General features: G+C 32.6%; 1 protein-coding gene across 2 annotated transcripts in view; it reads right to left on the minus strand.

The window, feature by feature from the left end:
* LOC146998522 (uncharacterized) overlaps window positions 1-24,567 on the minus strand; it is a 39,845-nt gene extending 15,278 nt beyond the window's left edge. The window contains exon 1 of one of the 2 annotated variants that reach the window (XM_085810943.1): window positions 24,411-24,567. The gene's annotated coding sequence lies outside the window, so the exon portion shown is untranslated. Of the gene's footprint in view, window positions 1-358; window positions 503-24,410 lie in introns of those variants that run through there. The other variant, XM_085810944.1, reaches the window with a different exon arrangement.
* Between the last annotated feature and the right edge of the window lie 3,025 nt (window positions 24,568-27,592).

Consider the following 27,592-nt stretch of genomic DNA (forward strand, 5'->3'; position numbering starts at 1 on the left):
CAAGTAAGATTAAGATTCGATTATTCTAATATTTCGTTTCAAACGTTCAAGAGATCAAAAAAAAAAAAAAGAAAAAAAAAATTAACATTAGATTCAAAAACGTTTGTTCAATGGCAATGCTTCTTTACCCTTACATATATATCAGGGTTATTTCCCTGAGAAAATCTCGGAAACACCCAACTAGAGAAACAACGTTAGATTCTGGTCATTTAAATTTGCTATCAGTTAAGGAAATGTCGACCCTAACAATTTTGCTACACTGAGCTTCTCTTCTATTTGACGCTCTGTTCAAAAGCCCGTGTTTCACTGTCAATAGCATCAAATCTGAGCATAGCTAAATAAATCTCTAGTATCTTACCAATGCGACGGCACATCCATGGTAAAATTAAGTGTTTTCCATCTATCTAAGCTAAATGCAAATATGTATTCCAAAGTTCCTTATACATTGATTCATCTTTCTTTCACATCAGTAGACTAAAGTAGTAAGCAAAGACTACCAGAGCAGGAAAGGCACACACACACATATTGGATTTCGGTACGAATGTAAAACGCCAGATGGAAAATATTTAAAGGTATTCATTCGAGTCTTTGAAATGCTTCATCAGTAGAGCTCAAAGTTATCTTATAGGTCATGGCTTAGTTCAGAGGGATAAAGTGACGACGGCGGAACAAATGTAATCCTCAAAGTTGAATGATTGACAAGCCTTTCCATGGAATTACAGAAGCGACGAATGAAAATATCCATTTCACTGCCCAAGAAACAAATTAAAAGTTAAATGACTTTTATCTTGGAGGTAATCAAAACGAATGCGTGCAGTAAACTCTGAAATGAACTAATATTTTATTATCAGCATATGTGGGAAAGCACTTTTGCGGTTCTCCATTTATTTGATGTACCCGTTTATCTCATCATGTGTTTTGCATTTTCATTTAACTTCACGCAAAGTTTACAACTTTAGCTAGAGCCGGAACTAGGATAAAGCAAATAACGCAATTGCCTCAGATGAACGGGGAAGCATAATTTTTAAAAAATAAACTTAAAAGTAAGTTAGTATTCAATTTTGAAATCTATGGAAGAACATTCTTTTGCAAAAGCGCATTTAAAGAAAAATAATAATAAAAAATCTGAAAGGTTTCAGACTTTAAATTACGTCCAAAGGGGCGATTTTAAAATATTTTGTGTGTTACCTTTATTTATTAAATATCATGTTCTTCGCACTTAAACCATAAAATTCGGTTCAAGAGCAATATCGCAAAATAATTTTTAAATGAGCGTATCTTTAGAATTTCCGATACACAGTCTCGCGCTGGTGATAAAAACGTTTTTTTTCCTGTACAACGTTGCCGTTGCTCGCTTTGAAATCCTTGAGTTTGTTCATCAAAAATTCGTTAAAGTTTTACAAAATATGAAATTGATCATAAAACAAATTCCAAATTTCAAATTTGGGCTTCCAGATGCCCTTATTCGCAGTAGGATTACGTCATTCAAAATTGGATGCCTCTAGGTACCGTTGTTTTATCACAATGCGAAAAACATACATACATTTAATTTCTTTAAATATAATGCAGGGCTCTAATATTAGGTAGCAACAATTTGAAAAGTGAGCCGACATTTATAATGAACAAACGCAAAATGCCAAAACGAAATTAATAATCCTTCTGGACAAAATGCCCTTTCGAACTAATAAATAAAGGAGGTAAATAAAGCCTTCACTGAAAATTTTTAAAGATATAAAAATTGACCCCTTAGATGGCGACCCCCCCCCCCCGTTTCTTAAACTGTTGGTCGCAGGTCTCGCGACCCACAATTTAAGAACCTCTGCCTTACAAAAATAGTTCTCGTATGCTTTGCAATGAAAAACTAAACAAACAGATGTATTTGAGAAAATACTTCTTCCTTTACGGAGAATGTGAGAGAAAGATGTGCAAATTTAGCCTTAAAGGTGAATGTATTAACACAATATGATTAGAAGTGAAAATGAAAGGTTAATAAATCAGTCTGTCAACAATCAATTGAAGAAAGAAAAAAAATTGTCAGAAAATAAAGTGTTTTCCATAGTAGATATGAGAAATATTTTAATCTCAAAACTTTAATTGAGACATCAAAAATTAAACAAAATGGCTTCGACTTCTTATTTCATGCTGGTGATGGATGTAAGCATTTTAAAAAGCGGGCTTTAACACTTTATAAAGTATTTTCTCCCTCATTTCTTCATGCTTTCGTGGTTTAACGGTAGCACACTCGGCGCGTATTTGAGAGTCTTCACAGATTCGAGTCCCGGCGAGGGACATTGCTTATTTTTCACGTCTCCAGCATCAAAATAACCTTATGACCCTACAACTTAAAACATCCAAATGATATAAATGTTTCCGACATTCCAACAGAAATACTTGCTTGGGCTTGGTCTAAAAAACACCGCAATTTAGATAATTCTGGTCGCTAAAGCCAAATCAGGTCTTTTAAAGGTAATTAAGGACTGCAGTTCTATTCTAAATTCGGAAATTAAGCTAATAATATTAGGTGGTAAGAAAGAAAAGGGAGAGAGGTCCACCCGCCTGGCATTGTTTGCCTCATGGTTATAAGGACCCTCCTCCATCCAACCACAAACGATGGCGACCAGCGGCCCGGCCATGATCTCCGAGCAAAGATATTGTTCTAAGTCACGGGAGACCAAAGATTGAATCCGGTAACTTAAACGTTAGAATAAAGAAACAAAAGAAAACTAAAAGATACAGACCTTAAATGGTCACAAAGCTGATATAACATTCAAACAAAAGGAAAGTGAGAGAAACAGAAGAAATCTAAATCAAAATAATGTTGTTAGTTTAATAAACTAAAAAGAGAAGGAAAGATCAAACAAAATTCAAACATACAACAGACAACCACATTAAACCACACACATAAACACAAAATCACACTCCCAAAAATAAACATCCGGAAGGGCAAAACTAAATGCACTTCGAGGAATTCCCAAAAGAAGTTAAAACTAACCATTGACGAGTTGAACCGATAGAAGGATCACTCCCGATTTGACCGCTGAGACACTAGTTCTCAGCAGTACTATATAAATAATAAATTCAAAATATAAAAATTAAGTATTAAGGTATAGTATTATAAACAATTAGTATATCTCTCAGGAATGATTTCATGTTCAAAGCATTTAGTTGCACATTGGTTTGCACTCCATGAGCTAACGCTAACAAAATTAAGTACAAAATTGCCCTCACAATAACCTATCAGTAGTAGTGTGTAAAATAAACGACACAACACAATAAAATCAGAAAATCAAAACTCTTTCGGGTTTGCAATAAAATTTCCAGATCATATGTCTTGCTCCATAGGCACCTATTGTACCTTATAATATAAACATAAAATACATAAATTTCACAACACAATTAAAATTTCAAAATCTAAAACAAAGCTTCACAATAAAAGTCACAAAACTAAAATAATGCTTTCTGTATACATTCAGAATATCAAAGATAAAATATTAAAATCACAATGTAAATTCATAAAAACAATACAAAGAATTATAAAATCAGTAAAAAATCCATAATTACTAAAAACACAAAAAACATTAAAAACAAAGTCAAATTTTTAAAATCACCCGGTAAAATCATTCATAGTAAAATCCAAGGATGTACATATAAAGGTAAAAGAGATATCAAATTAAAATACCACATTCATTTCTATTTGCATTCAAGTAGCTCAGAACGGCCTCCGCGTATTTAACATATTTCCTCATATCCAAGACATTGCTATCTGTGATTCCGTGTAGATTTCTTAAATCCTTTAAAATATCACAATGATAAAAAAAGTGATTTGAGTCGGCAGGGACTTCACATTTTGGACACAGGTCCGATTCTTGTAAGCCAAATTTTTTCAAATAGGTAGGGAATCTACCGTGGCCAGAGAGAAATTGGTTGACATCAATGTTGTTATAGAGCGGCATATGTCTCTTGATCCGTATGTACTGTAAATTATCTTTATTCTTCTCTGACGCAGACCACATGCAATTCCATCTCTTTAGACAGTCCTCTAACATAACTCCACTGGCAATCCTTTTTGATCCAGGAATCTCAATAAAATTAGTTCAGATAAAGCAGCCTCCTTGGCCAACACGTCCGCTCTCTCGTTACCCGCAAAACCTGCATGGGCTTTAATCCAATGCAGTTTAATAGTAACATTTCCAAGAATATCTTTATACAGTTTCTTAATGTTAAAAATAGTGAGATTTGTGGGAATAGGACGAGATAAAGCCTGTAGCAGAGAAAGGCAATCGCTATAGACATTGACAACAGAAAAACATGGAACTTTAGATTTAACATAGATTAGGGCCTTCTCGAGAGCACAACATTCGGCCTGAAAGACCGAGTTATAATGATTCATCTTATAACATGCATAATGGATTTCGGTGCCGTAGTAAAATACAACGAAAGCAGCGCCTAGGCGGTATAGTGATTAGCATTGCTGACTGATGTGCCGAAAGGCCCGGGTTCGAATACCGGAGAAGACATGGATGTTTATAAATGTATAGTGTCGGTGGGGCATGGCGGTATTCTAAATATGCGGCGAGCCGAAAGTCCTCTCGCGGGGTTTGGTGGAAGGGGAGAGACGTGTGAGACCCTCGGACCCGTCCCCCCAGGGAGCTCTCCATCAAAATTTCGGGGGGGGGGAATGAGTAAATCGAACTTTTAGGTGCTGAAGGCTGTTGCCAACGGCAGGCGTAATCTTTCGCTCCTTGCCACGAGGAATTTCGTGGGCTTGGGCTGATTACGTCAGACAAGTGAGCTTAACATATTTTCAACGTTGCCAGTCACTAATGTTACGGTGAAAGATATTTAAAATAAAAAATATTAAAAAAATTTCACATATCACATCACTGTAAAGAACACAATGAAAATAATCAAATAGGTTTGTGAAAAAAAAGGAAAAGAATGACCATTTTATTTCATTAAAAATAAAAAACCTCAATGTAAAAAAGCCTGTACATTAAATGTAACACTTTTTTTTTTGTACTATTCACATTACTTGAGTGCTATTTGTTATTTATCAAAAAAGGCATTTTTTAACGTTTTTGTTTAAAAATTATAGATTTTTACATGTACTAAGTTTATGAATGCATAAAATTATGATTTCAAAATATTTTAAAAGTTACGTTACGATTTTGTATAAATATATGCACACAGATTCAGTTTTACTTTGAGTCTGTATAGAGACGCGCATTTACCTCTTTGCCTCAGGTGAAAAAAATAGCTTGGCACGGCTCTAAATTTAGCAGCAATTTATTCGGGAAAATTTCCTTGAATTTCTCCCAACTCATCAAAATTTCCTTTCCTTAATAAATGACCTGTGTTATAATCCTATTTACTTTTCATCGAATTTCGCGTTTAAGGATTTTGAATCCCCTTTACGTAACATACTGGTTCTATTAAACACCACAAATGTTTGAATATTTCATTAGTGACATTTTAGCTCAAATATAAGTATTACACTCGACGATTTTTTTATTTTAAAGAAAAAAAATTATACTTATCGCACTTATTCCTTTTATTAACTTTTGTTATGGTATTAGGTATCGTGCAAACAATTATGAAGACAAGTGAAGCCTTATTTTTCAATTTTAATTAAAGAAAACAGCTATTTGGAGGGTTGTTTATATTACTTAATAAGTTATGGAACAGGTATCTGCCTGACAGGACAGATAACATTTTGTAAAGAACTGGCTTTTACATTTGGTGAAGCATGAGACTGTTGGTTTCCTTCATATAACTGGAAATTCAGTTCATTAAACTGCTTAATTTGTAAACAGACCAATTGCAAGAGTAACTATAAAGTATAATAAACGATGTCAAAACTGACGCATAAATGCTAAATTAAGTTAATCTGAGTAAGCGACGATTTTTTCATTCTTATTTGACGAACAATGGATCATAAGAATAATAAAATAAAACAATCCTTTAAAGTGAGCATTTAAGATTGCATTAGTGAATGAAGGTTATATTTATCCAATTACTAATCTACAAACAATTAAAAATGTCCTTAATAATCATACATCCATGTTTAGTTGTTTAAAATAAACCATTGACCACTAACAAACAGAAGGAAATGATTGAACTCCCCTAAGAGTTATAAAGATAAATAAATTTATGTTTGTAAAGAAAGCCTACAATTTCTAAAATAAGAGTGTTAAAATAAGCGCATTGAAGCAAACTATGTTTTTTTTACTTGCGATACAAACATATGGAAAAACATTTTTACATTAAACAAATTTATATGAAACCACATAACGAGAAATTGAATACACAAACAGAATAACCCAAATACACACAGGTAACGTGAAAAAGCCGTATTTTGTTACCATGATTACACTTCTATCACGTTATATAAAGTTATGTTAAAAGAATTTTTATTTTTAAATTATTGTACAGGAATTTCTTTTTAACTTCGAAAGTCTCTGCACGATATCTATAACCGTAGAAAAACCTCCAATTATAGCAGAAAATTTTAAGAAAATATCCCAAATAATATCATAGTTCAATGCGAATTCAGTAAATAATTCTATGTAAAGAAAACTTCTATTAAAACAGCCCTGCTACGATTTAAGATACCAAATTTTACTTAATTTTAAAATAACTTATTTTATCATATTTTATTAATATGTTTTGTTTCTTTTCCGTTTAATAGAAAATTTGAGTCAATAAGAAGTAATCTGGATGCACGAATTAATGTAGGATTCGGTAACAGAGCTACCGTTACGACAGAGATTAGTTTAGTTTACGGCAAAGGACAGGAGGCCTATCTCTCTAAAGGAAGGGATGTCTTCGTGGAGGGCATTTTCAGGAAAATGGGCTCGTATTTACGTTACACATGGGGGAAAACACGGAAAAAAAAAACCCATACGGCCAGCTTGTTAGCCTAGTTTTTGACACCGGTGCGAACTACTACTATTCCGCGGTTTTAACCAGATAGCTTGGCCATTGAGGGCAACCCATTATGACAGAACACATAATTCAGCACCAGAGAACCCAAAATTGTTCCCTTAATGCCCAAAAATTATTCCTTAGATTGCAGCATCTTTTGAGTAATTAACTTCATACAGAGGTTACTTCATCATTCAACAGAGGTTAGTAACACTGGCATGAAGTATAGTGAGTCGTTGGAGAGAGAATCTGCATTCGAAATGCGGTATCACAATATATGCGTTTGCGTTTGTTGAATCAAATCCAAGAAAACACGTGAAATTCTAAATTGGTTCGTGTTCCCGTTACACATGGAGAAAACCATAAAAACATTCAGAATTTAAAGCATTCATACAGCTTGGATCTTACTTTTACCCATTAGGCCACATATCGCTGTATGTCACTCCATGATTTGTGGATATCTCTTAATTGGGAATGGAATTCATCGCCTTAGAATCGAAGGTATATTTACATGCCTGGAACCACAATTCTTTAGAACAACATTGAGTAGATACAGAAAAGTGCGCGGTAAATAGTTTTTAAAAAATGCTTCATTTAGCCCAGACCTTAATCTTTATGATTATTTCATATCGGGTTATACTTAAAAGCTAAAGGAGCCAAAGTCACTGGAGGAATTAAAATCAGCAGTTACCAGTGAAATTAAGGGTATGAATTACAGTGGATTTGTAACTGGATTTAAGGAGAATCTGAATTTGTACAACAAAATGCAAACAATTCGCAAGCTTCAGGTGTAAGTCCCATTTTATTGCTGAAGTAGTTAAAACTTGTTTCATTCAGTGTTTTATATAGTTTCTTAACAGCAATGCTTTCACTTTTTCCCTGTTATTTGGAACATTCTGTCTTTAAATATTACATAGACTAAAAATGTTCAACTGTTAGACATAAATACGAATAAAATAAAGGGTGGTTCAAAATTATTGAGCGCATGTCATGTTTTTAAAAAAAAGAACAAAATGAGGTGCATACACCTTTATTGTTTTCTTGGAAAGAAATGTAAAACAGTTTTACGTTACAAAATTTTAAACATTAAATCACTTCCATATGACATTATTTGTGACACGCAATTCAAATAAGAAATGCGCTCAATACTTTTAGGCCACTTTGCTTATATAAAATAAAGTATAAAAACCATTAAAATATCCTGTTAGAAAGTCTGGAGGTGAAAGAACCGAAGGGCATTAAGCATTAATTGTGAAGTAGTTAAACAAATTACTAAAATTACATTAACTCCTTTTGTATTTCCTTTATAGTCAAGACCATCTACCATTTTTTCAATGTATCTGAATTTGAATACAAGTCATTTTACTGTGCAGATTCTGTCAGATGTATTTAGATGTATTTATCATTGAAATTTAGCATCTAAGAGCTACCATTAAATATAATTCGAAACTGTAATTAAAGACCTTTAAAGTCCAACTCACTTGTTTGATTTTATTATAATACTAATTCAAGTGACATTAGATACCAGATTTTACCATCTAAAAAAATTAATTATTTTTTACATCGTATGAGACACGATGTAAGAAAATCTTCATTTTTAACATTTCATTTCTCTTATTTTCATAAAACACACAAATTCAAATTATAATTATTTCCCCAGATAACTGAAAAAGTTAATGAAAAGGGCACAAAAATTACTAAAACTGCAAGTAACATAAAAATATTTTAAAACGGTGGAAGAATTAAATCTCAGTCGATAACAGTTTACAGCAAAGCTAACAATTAATATAAGAACAGAATGAACTAAATCATCTTGTAGAGACATTAGGTATTTTTTGGAAGCAAAAGAGATGAAAAATGAGCAAACGCCTTCGTCGGGAATCGAACCGCGGAGTCCGGAATACGCGCTCAGCGTACAGACCACCACACCACGAAGGAATGCCAAGAAGGCGGGAGAAATACCTTACATACCCCCCTTTTAAAGGACGACTGGGGTTTTTTAGGGGAACCAATCGCCAAATCCTGGGTGTGAAGATTCATCATCCACCACCCTTTTAGTTCGGGCGCCACTGTAGAGACATTAGGTATTCTTTAGAAGAAGGAGAGATGAAAATTAAGCAAACGCATTCGCCGGGAATCGAAGCGCGGACCTCTGGAATACGCGCCCAGGGTGCAGACCACCACACCACGAAGGCATCCCAAGAAGGCGGGAGAAATACCTTATAATCTAATTAATGCAAAGTACAAAAGTGCTCTATTCCAAGTTGAACTTCCAGCTCCTCAGGAAGTACATGAAGAGTCTTATATTTTTCTTCCTGTGCCACTAGCCTCTTGAAAGGACTATAGGCAGACAAATATTATATGCTCTCTATTCCATTTTGAAAATAAGTGGCAGCAAAATTGTCAAAAATATGCAACGGTTAGATTCTACTTTAGCACTATTAAAAATAGTTGAAAATACAAGCCTGTTTTTATCGAAAATTAAAAGAAATCATTTAAATAGACACTTAGTTGAATATACGGAATTTGATTATCGAGATGTCGGGAAAATAGCTCTCAGGCAGCATTCACAAAACTTAAGAACCAGATAACACACCTTCTGTCAAGGTCCAAATATCGATACCATGACCTAGAATATGTTTCTTAGATACAAGCTCAACAGGGACGTTCTAACGGTATTTAGATGCTCAGTTGTAAAGCTGAATGTTTATGCTTTCACGCCAAGGTTTTGCTTTAAATAAACTGTTATTGATAAATTACTACTTACCAGTGCCAGATGAGTCAGAAAATTCTCAATTTGGAAATTTCTGGAATTAAAAAAAAAAAAAAAAGGTTGTGGAAGCGAGGTAATATCTGCAAAGCTTTAGCAAAATTCTTCTTTTGAATTGAATTTGAAGTTACAAGAAGTTCAAAATTTCATTTGTAATTTGAAGTTTCAATACAAACGAAACACAGTTTCTTGCACAATATGGATCTCGCGACTCCGGCGGCGAAGGGAAGCATCGACCGAAAAAGTTCTAAGATCAAAAATCCTTTAAATGCTACCTCTTCCATCGAAAGGTATTTAAAATAAATAAATAAATAAACGGTTACTCAAGTCTTAAGAACGGAGGGCATTCACTGATGAACTTCTGATGCCCTCTGAGATTGCACCAAACAAAAGAACATGCTCCGCTAGGCCTATTCTCAACATCAACAATAAACAGAAAAGAGTATAAAAAGGATTTCTTCACACGCCACATCGCGATCAAGTTAAAATGTCAACGTTAAAAGGATCTGCACATTCTTGTTTCGCATGCAAGAAAACTGTTCAGAAATAATAAGAAAAAAAATTAAGAGGCTCCATTTTGATTCGTTAATTTCATTCACTTTGTACTATGAGGCCTTTTATTTTATGAAAAGATTAAGTTACACGAAGCAACAAGGGGCCTTTTGGTTATCTAAAACTTGAACTCAAATTAGAACTGTGCTATTAATTGAAATTCAACACCAAAAAACCAGTTGTAGAGTTACCATATTGTTTTCTTCAAAGCCACATTCTGGATACATAGACTTTCCAGTTTTATTGACATTACAGAAATTCATCCACTTTTTCAACGCATTTTTTTTACATTTTTCTCTAATAAAATCAAAATACGCAGCAATTATTTGCAATGTTGATACTATTTCCCGATAACATTTATTTTCTGATCAGTTACATGATGTAACATGTTTATTCTGAGCGGAGTTCGTGCAATTTTGTAACGTTCGAAGCACGAAATATTTTGATTTTCGTAGCAACGCAAAATTCATTAGTTCATTTAAATTTTTACATATTTTAATTTAATTTTTGCCAGTTTATCTCAGATATCCAATCTTTATAATAAAACTAAAATTCGTGACTTAGTTTGTTTTTTAATGTCCAAAGTGACTCAATAAATAGGTAATGCATATTGATCCTGGAAGTGTACCTTTCGTTATCTTTACCTTTAATCTCTAATTATGCCAGTTAATAATGTCGTAGCCATAAGGATATTATTTTGTTCAAAGTATCCACGGAAAATTCACATTAAAATTAATTTGCTTGTTAGATGGCGTCGATTGAAGAACAGAAAAAATTATAGAAGCAATATATGAAATGCCATCATTTGGGATAGCATAGTTCGTGCTGTAGTGTAAATAGAATTAAAGCATCTTTAACCCTTAGGCACTAGGTCGCATTTTGAACAAAGAAGCTTAAATTTCTTTGATTAGAAACAAACTGTCATTTCTGAGCCCTTTATTATTCATATTTATCTGTCTTCTACAGACGGTTTTATGGAGTCAACGTTCTCAAACTATTAAAAATGACGTGACGCCTATTCATAGCAAATAATAAAAAGAGCATTATACTAATGCTTCCGGGACATTCAGGAATAATGTTTATGGCGTAACTTTCTACTTCTATCACCTTACATTTGTGTTAGTATACCCAATCATTTATCCTCTGCGCCAACTTGTAAAGTATTGTCTTTTCATAGTAATTAAGATGTTTCATTTAAATGCTTCTTACACTTAACTCTTATAACTCACGCTGCCTCCAAGAAGCCAGTCACTCTTCAAACATGTTGCCATAGAATGATATAAAATTATTAATTAAAACTATTACCTTGCTTGACTATCTGAGAGATTTAATAGATTATATATATAAAACTTTTTACTACCTTATAACTTTATTTTTTAAAACTGAAAATGTGCATAGTTTAGGATATCTGTTTTCTTTGTATGCTACTACGATACGGTAAGTCGTCAGGGCATTTATTCTGTATACAACTTGGCAAATATCGCCCTTACCTGAAACATGAGACATTTGTCACCTAAGCGGTCTCTCAAACTCCTAGTTTTTAGAAGTTCACTCGGTGATCCAAAAAGTCTTTTAAATGAAAACTATACATTCTCTGATTAGTGAGCAAATTATATGCGTATTTCATAAATAATGATTCTATTTCACGTGATTTATAATGCAACTGACTGATAACAATTATTAACATCTGCAGTATTACTGTATTTAATAAAATAAGTTTTTAACGCCAAAAATTGCCTATCTTGCCATGGATACTTTACTTTCGCCCTAAAAAATTTTGAAGCACTTCATACATACAGAATAATTATTACAAAGTTTCTCTTTTCCATTTGTAATTTGAATGCTTCGACACGTTTAACTCAGTGTTTTTAACTTTAACACGTTTAACCGTGGTCATGAGATGCACTTCTGACAGGCAGTTTCTATCATTTGTAGGTAACAGTGGGTCACAGTCACTTGTCATTTCACTTATCCCATCAGGATAAGTGACTATATGTCATATATATGTCATATATATATTAGTGATATATATGTCATATTACCCGAAATGCAGTTTATAATTAGAAATAATGTTTAATGATATTCTCTACTGTTAATCATTTTTAAACATAAGAAATAGAATTACTTTTATAATTTTTTTATTTTATCAGTTGTTACTCATTGTTAAAACCAATTTGAACCGTCATACCTTTGGTATATAAACAAACAGATATTTAAACAAAAGAGTCAAATTGAGAAGAATCTGTTACGTCAAGCCAATAAGATGTAATAGCAGTGAATTAAATTACCTGTAAGGGAGTTTCTCATTTTTTCTCAATTATTATTCTGTTTCTAGATTTAGCTTAAACTCAGTTCGATTTAAGAAATAATTACAATTTTTAATTAAAAAAAATTTTAAAATGAATTTTTATTTCGCTGCTTACGAAAAAGGAATTCAACGTAAAACAAACAGTTCTATGTTGTTAAACCCACCAGCGGCCGAGCGGTAAAATAGCTGAATATTTAGTTCGACCTGGGTAGTGATGAGTCGGTACTACCGAACCGGGTATTTTGTAACGGGTACTTAGTTGTAACGGGTACTGAAAATCGGTACATCCAAGTACCCGTTACTTCAGTACCGAAATCGGTACTTTTCGGTATTCGCTACTCTGTACCGAAACGGGTACTTTTCGGTATTCGTTACTTCTGTACCGAAACGGGTGCTTTTCGGTATTCGTTACTGAAGGATCGATGAGGGTTCAGCTCACTTCGGTTTTGGTACGAGGACAGTAGTATCTGGCTGTATTTGCGAAATGGTGATATGCGCTCCTTGTGTCCATGAATGGTCTGCTCCTCAGACACTTCCGTAGTTGACATGTTTTCTGATATTCAAAATCTTACTCCGTACAGATAAAATCAAACACGTGGTGACGTGGCAGAGTTCCTTCAGTGCGCAAAATCGTTAGCTGCGTATTTCGGTACTCCAAATCGTTACTAAGGTACTTCGGTACTCCAAATCGTTGCTAGGGTACTTTGGTACTCCAAATCGTTACTAGGATACTCCGGTACAGCAAACCGTTACTAGGGTACTACGGTACAGCAAACCGTTACTCCGGTATTTCGTTACTTCGGTATTCCAAATCGTTACTTGGGTACTCGGTACTTGAAATCGGTTTTCGGTACTTTTCAAAGTAACGGTTACTTGAGTAACGGGTATTTTGTACCGGGTACTTGTCTGTACCCGTTACTCTCGTACCCCGGGTACAAGAATGTACCGAAGTTGCCCATCACTAGACCTGGGAGCGGACAGTTTCCCTTAGAAAGTCCTCCAAGAAGCCATTCCCCCTCCTAGCCAGATACCGTCATGTGCTTTGCTGTAATCAAATAAACCATAAAAATTATAACCTACACTGAACTGTACTCATGCAGATATACGCTGAAGAATGGCTGCAGTTGTCCAGTGACAAGACCGCTAAACACTGTTAGACTCAGAATCGAATCCCGGCGAAAGCATGGCTGTTTTTATGATTTTTCCTGTGTGTAACGTAATTACAACCTCGTTTTCCTTGGAAAATCCTAACCAAGGCAGCGCCTAATCAGCACCCAGGCAGATAACCTAATCATAAGAAAGATTTGAAGATGGGTTAGCGAAAAAAATGAAGAAAAACATTCCCCCAGAAAAACATTTATTATAATTAGTACATAATAATGTTTACATATTAAATATAATAATATATAGAAAGAGGCCAGTGGATTTTAATACGTGTATAAATATGTCAAACTTTAATAAGTATGTTTACAATCACTGCAAAGCGCTGAAGAAATTTTAGTTCCTTTTATAATAATTGTTTTTTTTAATTCTATTTTAATATAAGTACAGCATAAACCTGAAAACAATTCCCACCAGAATGTAGAAATTAAATTAATATTTGAATTAATTTAATAAGTCGTAACTAGCCCTCAGAGGATAAAATTTACAATTCATTAGATGTACTACAATCACTGACGATAAATAAGAAAATCAGAACATGAGGTATAATCTGAAGTAATATATAATAGATACATGAAACCGACATAAAAATGACTGAAGGGCTGCATTTTGTCTAACGCAAAATCTCTAAAAATGTAAGTCAGTATGAAAGCAATACCACTATTCTATTCTAAATTATTTTAACTTCCTCTCATATGTAATTTTATATCACGGCTAAAAATTCGTTTTTCATACATTTCTCAATAACCCTTCCGTACTTTTATATTTGATTCAATATTTTAAGATTCGTTAAGCTGCTTAAGCTTACTTTTTAGTGTAATTTACTTGCTCTGTTTCCTTACTTGACAAGTGTTTCAGAGACATTTTCCCAAGAAACACGAAGATGATGAATTTATAGAGTCCGTAAATAAGTCTCGCAATTCTGCGCGGGAAAAATGTAACGTTTTTCATTACTGTTTAGAATCAGCGAATAATAAGATAATCCTACACTAAACACAAAATATACTTATTAATTAAATTTAACAACAGTTCGTTATCTTAACCAATAGTGTAAACGCGGTACAAAATTTCCAATTTAAGGACTGCATATGAATTACTACTGTATAATTAATTAAGGACTGTACATAAATTACGAAATGCTTATGAATTACGGCAAAATTAATTAGTAATTAAGGACTGCATATTTGTATGCTTACACATATTAACGATGACTATTCAATGATTTTAAGGAGTCAAAAGAAATTAAACATTCTCCTTCTTTGATTTAAAATAAAAAAAGTAGATAAAATCTGAAAGCTTTCAGATTTTAAATTACGCCCATGGGAGCGTTTTTTAACGTTTTGTATGTTACCTTTGTTTATTAAATATCATGTTCTTCGCACTTAAACCATAAAACTCAGTTCAACAGCAATATCGCAAAATAATTTTAAAATGAACATATCTTTAGAATTTTCGATACACAGTCTCCCGCGATGGAGATAAAAATGTTTCTTTTTTTTTTTTTTTCTTTTTTCCGTACAGTGTTGCCATTGCTCGCTTTGAAATCGTTGAATATGTTAATCGAAAATTCGTTAAAGTTTTACAAAATATTAAATAGACGATAGAACAAATTTCAAATTCGGGCTTCCAGATGCCCATATTCGGGTGCAAACGCTCGTTATTTAAAATTTGATGGCTCTAGGTTTTATCACCATGCGAGAAACATGCATACATTTATACAGATTCTTCATTGTATAATTACTTTAAATATAATATAGTAATATTTGGTGGCAACAGTTTGAAAAATGAGCGACATTTATCAAGAACCAATGCAAAATGCCAAAACGAAATGAATAGCCCTTCTATGCTAAAAATTGCTGTTAAGTTCGAATATATTTGTCTAACCATCGTAAATCATTACGTCATGGTAATTTTTACAGTATTTTATTGCACAACTGTTTAAAAATGCCATTAATCACATAAGACAGGACTTAGAAAGCCACATCGCAGAATGAATTTTTAGTATTTATACGGAAGAGCGATGATCAAATTATACATGTGAAAGGAAAAGTTACCCGACGTAGCTGAAATTCATCCTCTTACAAATGTCAAATTTTTCCATTTTTTTACAGTTTATTCTTGCTGATTAAACATTTGTTGCATTTCAGTAACATCCTTATGGCTATAATGTTTACAAACATGTAATTCACACCGATAACATGCATTTAAGTTTTTGACTAATAAGACGATGAAATTAAAAGAAAATTACTGAAAACAGGATGCAAATGTTGCAGTAATCTACGATTCTTAAATCAGAGGTTCCAGCTATGCTCCGATTTTAGTGATGCGAATTATCTTTCGATTGTACATATTCTCTAGCCATTATATTAAAGTTTTAAAAGATAACCTTTGCGATTCTGAAGTACCTTTACACTACTGACCTTCTACCAACATTGCAGGTATCGAAAAGGAGGATAACCAACCATTTCGTAAGGTTACACTGAAAAATCTTTTTGTTGTCTTTTACTGACGCGTGGTGACCCTGGTGCTGCCCTGTGCAGCATCCACACGGTCATCACGACTTGGATGAAGACTTATTAAAAAATGTTCCACCCTATGCTTCATACAAAGTAAAGCTATTAGACTTGGTCGAATGGCGTTGGGCAGATCTCTTCCCCTTCCCAATGCCTTTTGGTAAACAATTTCTTTTTGTAAGTTTTTCCAATTGTTAAAATGTTTGAAATTTTACATGATGGACAATAAAATGGCGAGCATTCTTTTGCTACATTTTCCCAGCTGAAGCACAGTTTATGACACACTGAAAGAGCTTTATTCATTCCAAATGTTCTGGAAGCTGAAGATTATTAGATCAAAATACAAGATCACGACTGAGCGATGATGAACCCTGTTATTATTAAGGCGAAATAAGAAAATACTAGGTCCATATCTTTTGTTTCATAAGCAAATATCCGGCAATTTGAAAAAAAAATTCACATCTTTTAAAAAATTAATGATTCCTTAGATGCATTTTAAGTATGTTTATAAATGCTTGATTTATGCTATACCTTAAAAATATATTTCATATTTTTAAATTATTCAATTTAATTTCGAAACATCTCACACTTAAAATAAAAGCAAAATCTAGATGTATTATATAGAATATTTTAAGAAGAATGGAGCTTCGATCCATCATTTTTCATAGGGATAGGGGGAGGAAATAATCAATGCAAGAAAATGATCAAATCGATAAATTGTTACACATTATAATAGGTAACACTTTATAACTAAATAACATTTACTATCTTTAACATTATAGAGACATTAGGTATTTTTGGAAGCAGGCAAGATGAAAAATGAGCAACGCCTTCGCCGAGAATCAAACCGCGGACTTCTGGAATACGCGCCCAGCGCGCAGACCACTACACCACGAAGACACGCTAAGAAGAGAGAAAGCTAAGAGAAATGCCTTATAACATAAGTATACTGCATTAAAAACATTTTGACCAAGAAATCGTATATTACTCTTATGCCCTCGTTGAATTTTTCCTCGACTGCAAATACAATTTTTCAAACTTTAAAGAAGATTTTTATGGTCCGCCAAACTTCAACTTTTCGTATAAAAATGCTTTAAATTTTTACAAAGTTCTAGATGTCTTCGATGCAGTTCAGCACGTTCTCTTGTTTATTTCAATCTTCTTCCTCAATACGTCTTGAAGACCCAGACTGAAAATCGACCTTGAGACCTCTAAAAGGTAACAGGGATAAACTCATAGGAATAAAATTCTTACTTGCAGCGACAAAACATTCGTAAGTAACGCTAATAACATCTATGCAAATTGAAGGCACGTTAAAAGTGTTCCTGCATTACTGTGTTGCTAGATTTCTAGCTTAAGAGAAAATAACACGAGTACGTAATGTGTACTTCGCTTCAATTCCTTTTTCCCCAAATGATCCATGCGAAAAATGCTGCTCCACATCCGTGATTTACCAATCATTAATGATGAAAACGATAATTCGAAGAATGATGAATGGAGAAATAAATAACACAATTTGCATGAAGTTCATTCTGAAAAAGAAATGGCAAGGGATACATGCCAGAAAATGATCGTTACGGGAACGACAGATCGAGATTCGTTTACGTACCTAACTACCATATTACATATGAATTTACATTTAAGGAATGTTTAGAACATTCAAAGAATGTTCCAGTCATAGAATCAAAGAATTCCAAACATATCATCAAAAAACATTACAGGATTTAGAATTATGTTCATTTCTTGAGTATAATTTTCAATGGAGAAAACTATGAATATTAAAAATAAAGTCGTGTTTATGAATGAATTATAAGAACAGTTTCAATGACTGGAAATTTTCAAGAATTAAAAAACGGTAAAATTTCAATATGATCGAATAAATAAATCTGCAGTGCTTGGAAGCTTGTTGAATGTACAGATTTTTAATTGTATATATATTTTTTTGAACACATAGTGGAAAGTGGTAAATTCTCTTATTTTCCATTAAAATCGCAAAGGCTTTTGCAATATCAGCAATGCTTTACCAAATTTTATCTTTTTGGAAAAAAACCTCTAAATATTCTGTGTAAAAGTACTTTTTACTTTATTTACGAAGTAAAAAGGAAGTATTGTAATCGCGAAAATCTTCAGGCAGCATATTTCAACGAAAATATCCACTTTGACCGCTTTCGAATGCAATTTAACGATGTTTTTGCGTGATATCTGTACGTAAGGACAGAATAAAAGACTCTTTTCCTCCAAAAAAACTAAAAAACTGCTAAAAAATGAATTATGAAGAGAATTTTTCGTGGCGTCTGTACGAACGTGCGTACGTACGTGCGTATCTCGCATAACTCAAAAACGAGTAGCCTCAGAACGTTGAAATTTTTTATATAGGACTACTATAACATGTAGATGTGCATCTCGTATTTTGGTTTCATTCGGCCGCGCCAAACGTATATAAATATATTTATAAATATATCCACTCTGTTACCCGGCTCAGTGATCCTAGTTTCTTTACTCTTATATATTTGTAAATTGTACATTTTTTACTTTAAAAATGATTGAATTATATTGTTTTTATCTTCCGGTTAAGGATTTTATGCCTTTAGTAAATCTGTATGCAATATTTTTAGAATTATCAACAATTTAAAAGTTGTTTAAGTGACGCTAAGCCTATTTTGATGGCGGCCATTGCTTGTTTACATTTGAAACAGTTGAGTAGTGAATTTGTTGCCAATATAGAGAAACGTAGCTTCGCAAGAACAAAGATAAACGCCTTTATTTATTATTGCGATTTAAATCATGCTTAATCCTTTCTGGAATTTTTTCGAGGAAATAAGTGTTTAAGATTTACTTGATTTTTAATAATTTAATTTTTAATAATTAGTAATTTTAGTAGAGATATTTTGAGTTTTTATGTATTTTTGCCTTGTCGCGAAGTGAGAACTGAATTAATTGAATGAGAAATACTCAATCGTCTGTGAAAAAGTTTCTTTTTTGTTTTGTTTGCTTAATTTCTTTTACACATCGTTCTAGCTTTATTATAGTACTTGAATAGAACATGTGGCTACGATTAGATAATTCTTTAAATCATACAAATTTTGTGCATTCTGAGTTATAATATGTAGGAAATATAATACTGTTAAGTGAACCTAGCGCCAGAGTGCAGCTATGGTAAACAAATAGAGTGAATTAAGACACAATAACACGCTGAATAAGTACTAATTCAGAAGTCAAACAACAAAAATCAGTGTTAATTTTCAAAATTTTCACAGAATCACTGTGAAAATTTTGAAAATTGTGAAAATTAACGCTGATTTTTGTTGTTTGACTTCTGAATAAATAGAGTGAATTTTAAAGAATGCACTTATTCTATTGTGGTTTATGCGGTGTCGGCGAAGTAGATATAATTAAATCCAATAAGTTTAAACAAAATGCAAGAAAAAATGCGTATAATTTAATATTTCGTACAAGGAAGTCATGTGGTGTATACATCAGATTTTTTTATTTTTCACGTGGAAGAATCCTTATGAGTCTCACTCGAAACACATAGATTTCTTTTCTAAATTTATTTTCTAGATTTTTCTAAATTCTTACGGAATTTTTCGTTATATGATACGAGGCGTTATCAAACAGTTTTACTTAGAAAGGTATAATAAGCGCCAACATATTAGTCGTACTTTATTTTTTTATTTAATTATTTTATTTATGCGGAATCGTGGTAAAACTACAGTAAAATCAAAAACCCATTTGAACAAATTTTGGCTGACATCTGTTGTTCTGGCCGTTTTTAAACAGTATTGTTCCTATTTCTTGAATTAGTGCTTTATATTTAAAAGTAAGTAGTGCCGTATGTCTTTTCATTTTATTTCCCTATTGAAATGAACCTAAAAGAAATAATTTTTTATATTTAGAAAGATATTAATACCATGTTGTCCTATAACGAAAGAGATCAAAGTTAATATGTTTAGGATGGATTTCACTCAAAAATTCTTTTTCTGTTCACAAATACATAAGGTAAATCACAACTGTTTCAAAGTTACCATTCTTTAATAAGAATGGCATTTTAATAAGTATTGTCATTGGATTACATTTTAATTTGTTTATCAAAGCTAAAACCATTTTAAATTACACTTTATTTAATTACATGGAGCCAAACCGCAATTGGAGACACATTTACCATTGAATTTTAGGTACTACTCGGTTTCGAGGGCCGTAAAAAAATTGCAGCGAAAATGTATGTGCGAAAGCGCCAAATCTAGAAAACACGCCCATTTAACAGCGCGCCAAATCTCGCGTACGCGCTGATTTCAGATTGCATATGTTTATATAGTTCTATATTTCTTAAGACGCCATCGAAATACTAGTTTAATTTTTAATTCCTTTTTTGATATCCTATGGATTTAACAATTTGGGAATTGCGTATGATGAAAAGTCTGCGATAGAATTTTGGGTAAAGTGCAGAATCACCCACTGCTTGGCGCGTTATTAAGAATTGCACATACTCGGTATCCATGTACACATCAACTCATTTTCACTTAAAAAAAAAAATCCCAGAATTGCACAAAAATGGGACTACGCACACCCTTGACTTTATCTATGTACACATCGACCTATTGTCACTTAAAAAGTAAAGGAAAATAGTAGACATTTTGTTCAAAAAAATTATAAATGCAATGTTTTAAATTTTTTAGTGAAGATTATGATACTAGTGAAAACGTAACAAATCATAAAAAAATACTATTCATAAGTAAACAAGAGCTTCAGTATTTTGTTCTATTCTCGCAGGTTGAAGGGGATAGCTGCAGAGAGGTTTCGTTGTTTCCTCCATATGAAATCCAAATTCAAGCAGGTATTTTATATATGATTTTATATTTAACCCGTTAGATAAATGCAAATTACAATACTAACGGTTTTTTTTAATAAAGTAGATTAAAAATGCAATTTTATTAATGTCTTGGAAAAGAACTGTTGTAACGTTGCCTTAAGTACCAAAAAATATATTAATTCATTTTGAGATTTTTTAAATTAAAATATTTCTGTTTTAAAGATATGTTACTTAATCTTAGATATTTTGAAGTCTCCTCGTAGGGATTCACCTGAGTTATATATCTCTTATACCTTACACTTGTCACGGCCCACTGGTCAGTGTGCTCATGCTAAAATCATTTTAACAAGTTACACTTACTCTATAGCGCGTGCGCGTATATTAACAGCCTTTGATTTATTTTAAATCTTATACCATGCGTTTTGAAAACTGCGAAACTTGAAGTGGTACCTCAGACAATTATACAAAAATATGAAGAACAAAATATGATTCTGATCTTGTACGCATCTTCATTTGCATTGTGTTGCATTATTTAGACCACGGCAAAGCACTTGTGGATGGTCTGCTTAATGGAAGCAATGCCTTCGGGAATGACTTTAAATTTCCAACTGCAACTGCGCGTAATGCAAAGAACAGAGCTTGTCGATGGCACAAAATATGTTACAGGTAACAACAGATACCTGATGTAGAAACAAGTCATCCGTCAAAACGTTAGGTATATTTTCAATGCATCGTTGCTCATTGATTAAATAAGAATATCTACAGGGGCGTAGAGAGTTTGCAGCGCCCGGGGACAGCTGAAGAATTTGCACCTATTTCTGTGTGCCAAGAATGGGAAACATTTCATTAAAAAATTTCGTAGCATCAATTTGGCGCCCCTTGGATGCTGCGCCCGGGAACAGATGTGCGCCCTTGCCCCACCCTAGCTACGCCACTGGAATATCAGAAGACAGATGGCTCTAGCTATAATAATGGTAACTTTTTCTACCAGAATAAATCGAGTTGTATATTTTGGGATACATTTTAAATTAAAATAGCTACATCATTAGTTTTAAGCCTGGTTAAGGAATACACTGTGCCATTCGAAGAAGACAGGCAGGGTGTCTTTCTACTCCAAACACCTACAATATTCTCCTGCCAGAATATTTTACTTCTTGGAAAACAGGTACACCGTACAGTTTTCTGTAAAACAGGGGTAAATTTAGATTTGATTTTCGTCGAGTTTTAAATTTGATATTGGTGTGTTTCTTATCTAAACATCTGCCGTAAGAACACATACGTATTACAAAACTGTATTGCAAAACATTGCATCAACTTGAAATTTTCATATAAAGAAAATATTTTCTATTTTTATCATTTTAAACGAGATCATGAGATGCACACACCCTCTACCAATGAATAATACGGCTAGTCCATGCTGTGATTTTTATTTTAGCATTACATATTTTAACATTTATATTTTAGCGGCAAAACTAAATTCCACTTTTTACTATCCATATTTCGTAAATATCTCGTAAATCAGTAGTTATTAACAAACATTACAATAGTATTAACAAAGCGGAATTGCAGGTAAGTTTATTCTTTACTTGATAGAATATAAACTCGAGCCAATTCCTTTAAAAAACTTACTTCTTTGCCAAAGCATCGGGAAGTTACCCTCTTTCATGCTTTGCCATAATTGACTATGTTTATGATTGAATCTGATTATTAAATTATTGCAGGAATCTCCATTAATTTATAGAACTATCCGTTTGAGGGAAGGGATAACTTTGTGGATGACATTTCAAGGGAAACTACATTGTATTTACATTATACATAAAGAATAACATAAAACTTCCCTTTAGGAATTTGAACGGGGAGGAACTATCAGTGTTTAACTGCCTTATCATTAGCCAGCTGCAGGCCTTAATGAAAGGCTGGAAATATTCAAACAATATTCTTTTATCAACATTTGGCATAATATTTTTAACTCCTTCGTATTGCATTGTAATTTATATTTTACACTATTTCTGTGAAGAATATTTTATATTCAGAATTAGTTTTATTTTAAATAAACATCGTTAATATGAAAATTTTAACTTATTTGAAACTGTTGTTATAGAAATTTGAATTTAAATAATAAAAAACAAAATCTGAAAGGTTTTTCCGATTTTAAATTACGTCCAAAGGGGCGTTATTTTAATATTTTGCGTGTTACTTTTATTTATTAAATATCATGTTTTACGTACTCAAACCATAAATTTCAGTTCGACAGCAATATCGCAAAATTATTTTAAAAAGGAGCATATCTTTAGAGTTTCGCGCGCTGGAGATAAAAATGTCTTTTTTTTTTTTTTTTTTTTTTTTTCGTACAGTGTTGCCATTGCTCGCTTTTAAATCATTGAGTTTATTAATAAAAAATTCGTTGAAGTGTTACAAAATATGAAATCGATATTAAAACAAATTTCAAATCCAAATTAAGGCTTCCACATGCTCATATTCTATGGAAGATTAGGTGTTATTCAAATTTTGACGGCTCTAGGTACCGTCGTTTTATCACAAGGGGAGAAACATACATATACATTCATGCAGATTCTTAATAATTAATTTATTTAAATATAATACAGGGCGATAATATTTGGTGGCAACAATTTCAAAAGTGAACGAAATTAATAGTCCTTTGAACTGATAAGTATTATTTAAAAGGGCCTTTATCATTAGTTAATTCATTAAAACGTGACGATAAACAATAAACTTTTCTTCTTACACTCTTTACAAACAAATACTCATGTTAGTACAGAATGATATCCATTCTCAACTCAAGTTACTTAATCTTAAATTGGTATGTTAATGAACCCAAGAACCGAAGTATATGATTTATCCAATGACTTTCTATTTACCAGGTGACTATCGTGTCTGTTTCGATATTCTCTTCCTCTTCAGTGTGTGCAAATATTGAGTGCATTTACGTTAATTTTATGTATTCGTCAGTAACTAGTTACATATTAAAAATGTCCTAATCAAAAAATTATTGTATTTCTAAGAATATGCATGCGTCAGTATATTAGTAAATACTCAAAAATTGTCATAACAAAGACGTCGCTTAAAATTCTTTAAAATTTGAGAATATTTCTCGACTACGAATAAGTAATTTCACTGAAAGGCTGATAAAATATCTATTTCATAATAATGATACGTAGGCATTACATTTTCGACTTACTTCAATTCACTTTCATTCACTGCGTAACGACTTAAAAATTAGGACTTCATTTGAAAAGTATGCCAACTTGCCATTCATAAGTGTTGCAAAACAACCAACGCTTTCTCAAGTTGGCAATCTTGCTAACTTGCAACTATCAATGGTTCTTATTTAACAAAAAAACTGTAACATACCTACTAAAATCGGTGAGTTGTAATTCACGTGAAGTCTCGTTCCAAACTTTCATCAGTTCAAAGATCAAAACGACGCAGATGTTTGGATCTTGCGCTCATGAAAGAATATCAACATTCGTAAGAGGAAAGTAATCCTGAATCGTCGCCAAAGAACGCTAAAAAATCTCTCTGCGCTTGAGAGAGAGGAGGAAGTGGAAGTGAAAAGTCGCCAAACCTGTTTTTTGTCGGTAATAATGCGCAAAGGTATGCAAAACGGCAGAGATAGTTTTTTTTCAAGAACAAATCTCCGATTCGATTAAACATTTATTTATCATCATTTATAAAATACAGTCCGTTGCTTCCTATCCATGTTGCTCATGTCAACATGAACCTTGATTTGAGGAGAAGTTCGAAAGTTCATGGCGGCGTACAGTATATATTAATCTTTTATTTATTGAAAATTAAATGGATATTCCCTCTCTCGATCTTTTAGACCATAATCACTCGACTAGAGGAATGTGGAATAACATCAGAAATCTTGAACTGATCTATTATTCATGAATGTAAACGGGTTTAGGGGAAAAAAAATTCTCTCCTATTTCAAGAGTAATTCTAAATTTTACTTGCATATTTAATTACAAAAAATTTTTTTTACTGATCCAATTAATAGTAAATATCAAACTGTGAGCTAATTATCAAATAGTTACAAAATCACTTTAAAGTGTTTATTGTATGGACGTATACATGGGACAATCTATTATCTGATACCATTCAAGAAAGCAAGAAAGTTTAATTTTAAACTTTTAGCATAATAACCAGAGCAACAACGAAATTATTACTATACAATGTATTTCACTCCCATAGTACAGTAACAGTAATTTAGACTCATTTAGAAGTATAATAATTTTCTGAAAGTAATAATAATTCCACGACTCATTTAGAAGCGGTTTTGCATAACGTTTACATAACAGTAAAAGAACAGTACTAATGCAAATAGCCCACAGAATCGAATTTAAAGACATCCATAAAAGTTGAACGGTTGACATTTTTGTATCCATGTGGTCGACATCTTTGAGCTTATCAATCGTTAAAACTTAATTTTTCTTTGTAAACGGTAGAGAAGATAAATGCTTCGCTTTTCCTTAAAGGTATCCGTGATTAAGTATTTTTAATGTTTTACTGATTAATTAAAATTTCTCCATAGATGCCTGCATTTTACTTTGTACAGTGTGTTTAGCTTTCACATATTCTCTGTAAATCTATTCTTTAGGTTCAATTAATTAATTTGTTTCCGGATAATGTTTCCTATTTCAGCCACACCAGAAAAGTGATCTTTATCAATGATGTGAAAGTATTTGATCTTTTCATGCACGATAAAGGCCAGATGAACCTCTTCCGATACTTTTTGAGCAGGTTTGCTTGTACCATATACTCGTAAAATAACTTACAGAAGTAATAAAGCTCATTTTACAGTTTCTAAACCACTACGCAGAAAGGTGTTTATAAAATTTTACTTCAGAAGAAGCCAAAATCATTCACATGGTCATTTGCTGCAAACCTGACGTGTTCGAATTCAAAAAAGTTAACAAAAGATTCAAAAAAGTTAACAAAAGATTCAGAAATGATATCATTATACTCGAGAGCATGTATTTGATTTAACCGAGATTATTATTGAGCTTTTAACTGTCTTAAAATTAATGCAAGCAGGGATGTTGTGTAATTTGAAGAAAAGGGCTAGAGGGCGCTGTTGCTCGCTTAGTTGTAAGAGAATAAAGTTTGTTCATGTTGAAGGCGGCGGCCTAAGAATACGCTCTGTATATAGTAATTAAAATATTGTGAAAAATGAAAAAGTGTTAAATTAGTAAACCCACTGAACCACCATCATTTGATTTGGAGATGCACAAAATTATTAGATGGTGCATCGGCGTAAGGAATTAAGGCTTTGTGAAGATTTTAGGTGTTCGATCCAAGTGTTTCGATTTCAATGGATATTTCATATTCAAGTGACAATGGAATTCCAAATAAAGGTAGGGAAATCTTAAATTAATTATTTAGTGATTATTTGTAGTACATTAGTAAGTATTTATTATTGCTGTCGTGGGTGTATTTAAATTAAATAAAATGGAAGAGAAGTTAGATAGATTGAAACGTAAACGTTCCACATTGAGATCGTCTGTTACTAGGTTAATTAAAGTGATTGAAGATAAATTAAAAATTGAAGGGGAGGAAAATTTGATTAAAGAATTACGAGAATTGTTTGAATTATTAACCGAAAAGAAAAATAATTTAAGAACGCTTGATGATGAAATACAAGAGTTAATTGATGTTAACTTAATTGAAGAAGATTGTAGTATAAGCGAAGAATACAATGACAAATGTATAATTGCTTGTAGTCAAATTAAGCAGTTTCTAGGTGCGATTACCGCAGTACCGCCAGCGAGGAATCCCCAAAGTTCTGATTTAAACCAGTCTAGTGGTAATGGAATTTTGCATGTAAGTTACAGTTCTAGTGGGAGTAGTACGCTGAAATTACCAAAATTAATGATTGATAAATTTTGGGGAGACCCCAAACAATGGAATGAATTTTGGAATAGTTTCGAAAATTCGATACATAAAAACGAAACTCTTTCAAAAATACAAAAATTTGTATACTTAAAAACATTCTTAACGGGACAAGCTTCGAATGTTGTGTCAGGCTTTGAGTTAACAGAAAGTAATTATGATAGTTGTGTAGCATTACTAAAGGACAGATATGGTCGAAAAGACCTGATCATTAATTCATTCATGAATAAAATTCTCAATTTAGAAGCCGTTAAAAATTCTGCTAACGTAAAGGCTTTACGTAAATTATATGACGAATTAGAAGTTTCGATTCGTAATTTGGAAACTTTAGAAGTAACTTCTGGCTCATATGGACATTTATTAATTCCAATATTATTAAAATTAATTCCGGACGATTTAGTTTTGGAATTTAATCGGCAAAGAGGATCGAAAGATAAAGTTGAAGTTTCGGAATTAACACAATTTATTAAAACGGAAATAGAATGCAGGGAAGTTTCAAATCTAGTATTAAGCGAAAGGAAAAATCCTGTGCCTCCGCGAGTAGATCAATCAAAATATGAAACTAGAAAATATGTAAAAAATACACCCACGGCTGCATTTCATACTGCAGTTAACCGAAAATGCATCTTTTGTGATAATTT

The sequence above is a fragment of the Stegodyphus dumicola genome, chromosome 2, assembly GCF_044657685.1.
Source record: "Stegodyphus dumicola isolate Sdum_Otavi_A_Nest chromosome 2, ASM4465768v1".
NCBI lineage: Eukaryota > Metazoa > Arthropoda > Arachnida > Araneae > Eresidae > Stegodyphus > Stegodyphus dumicola.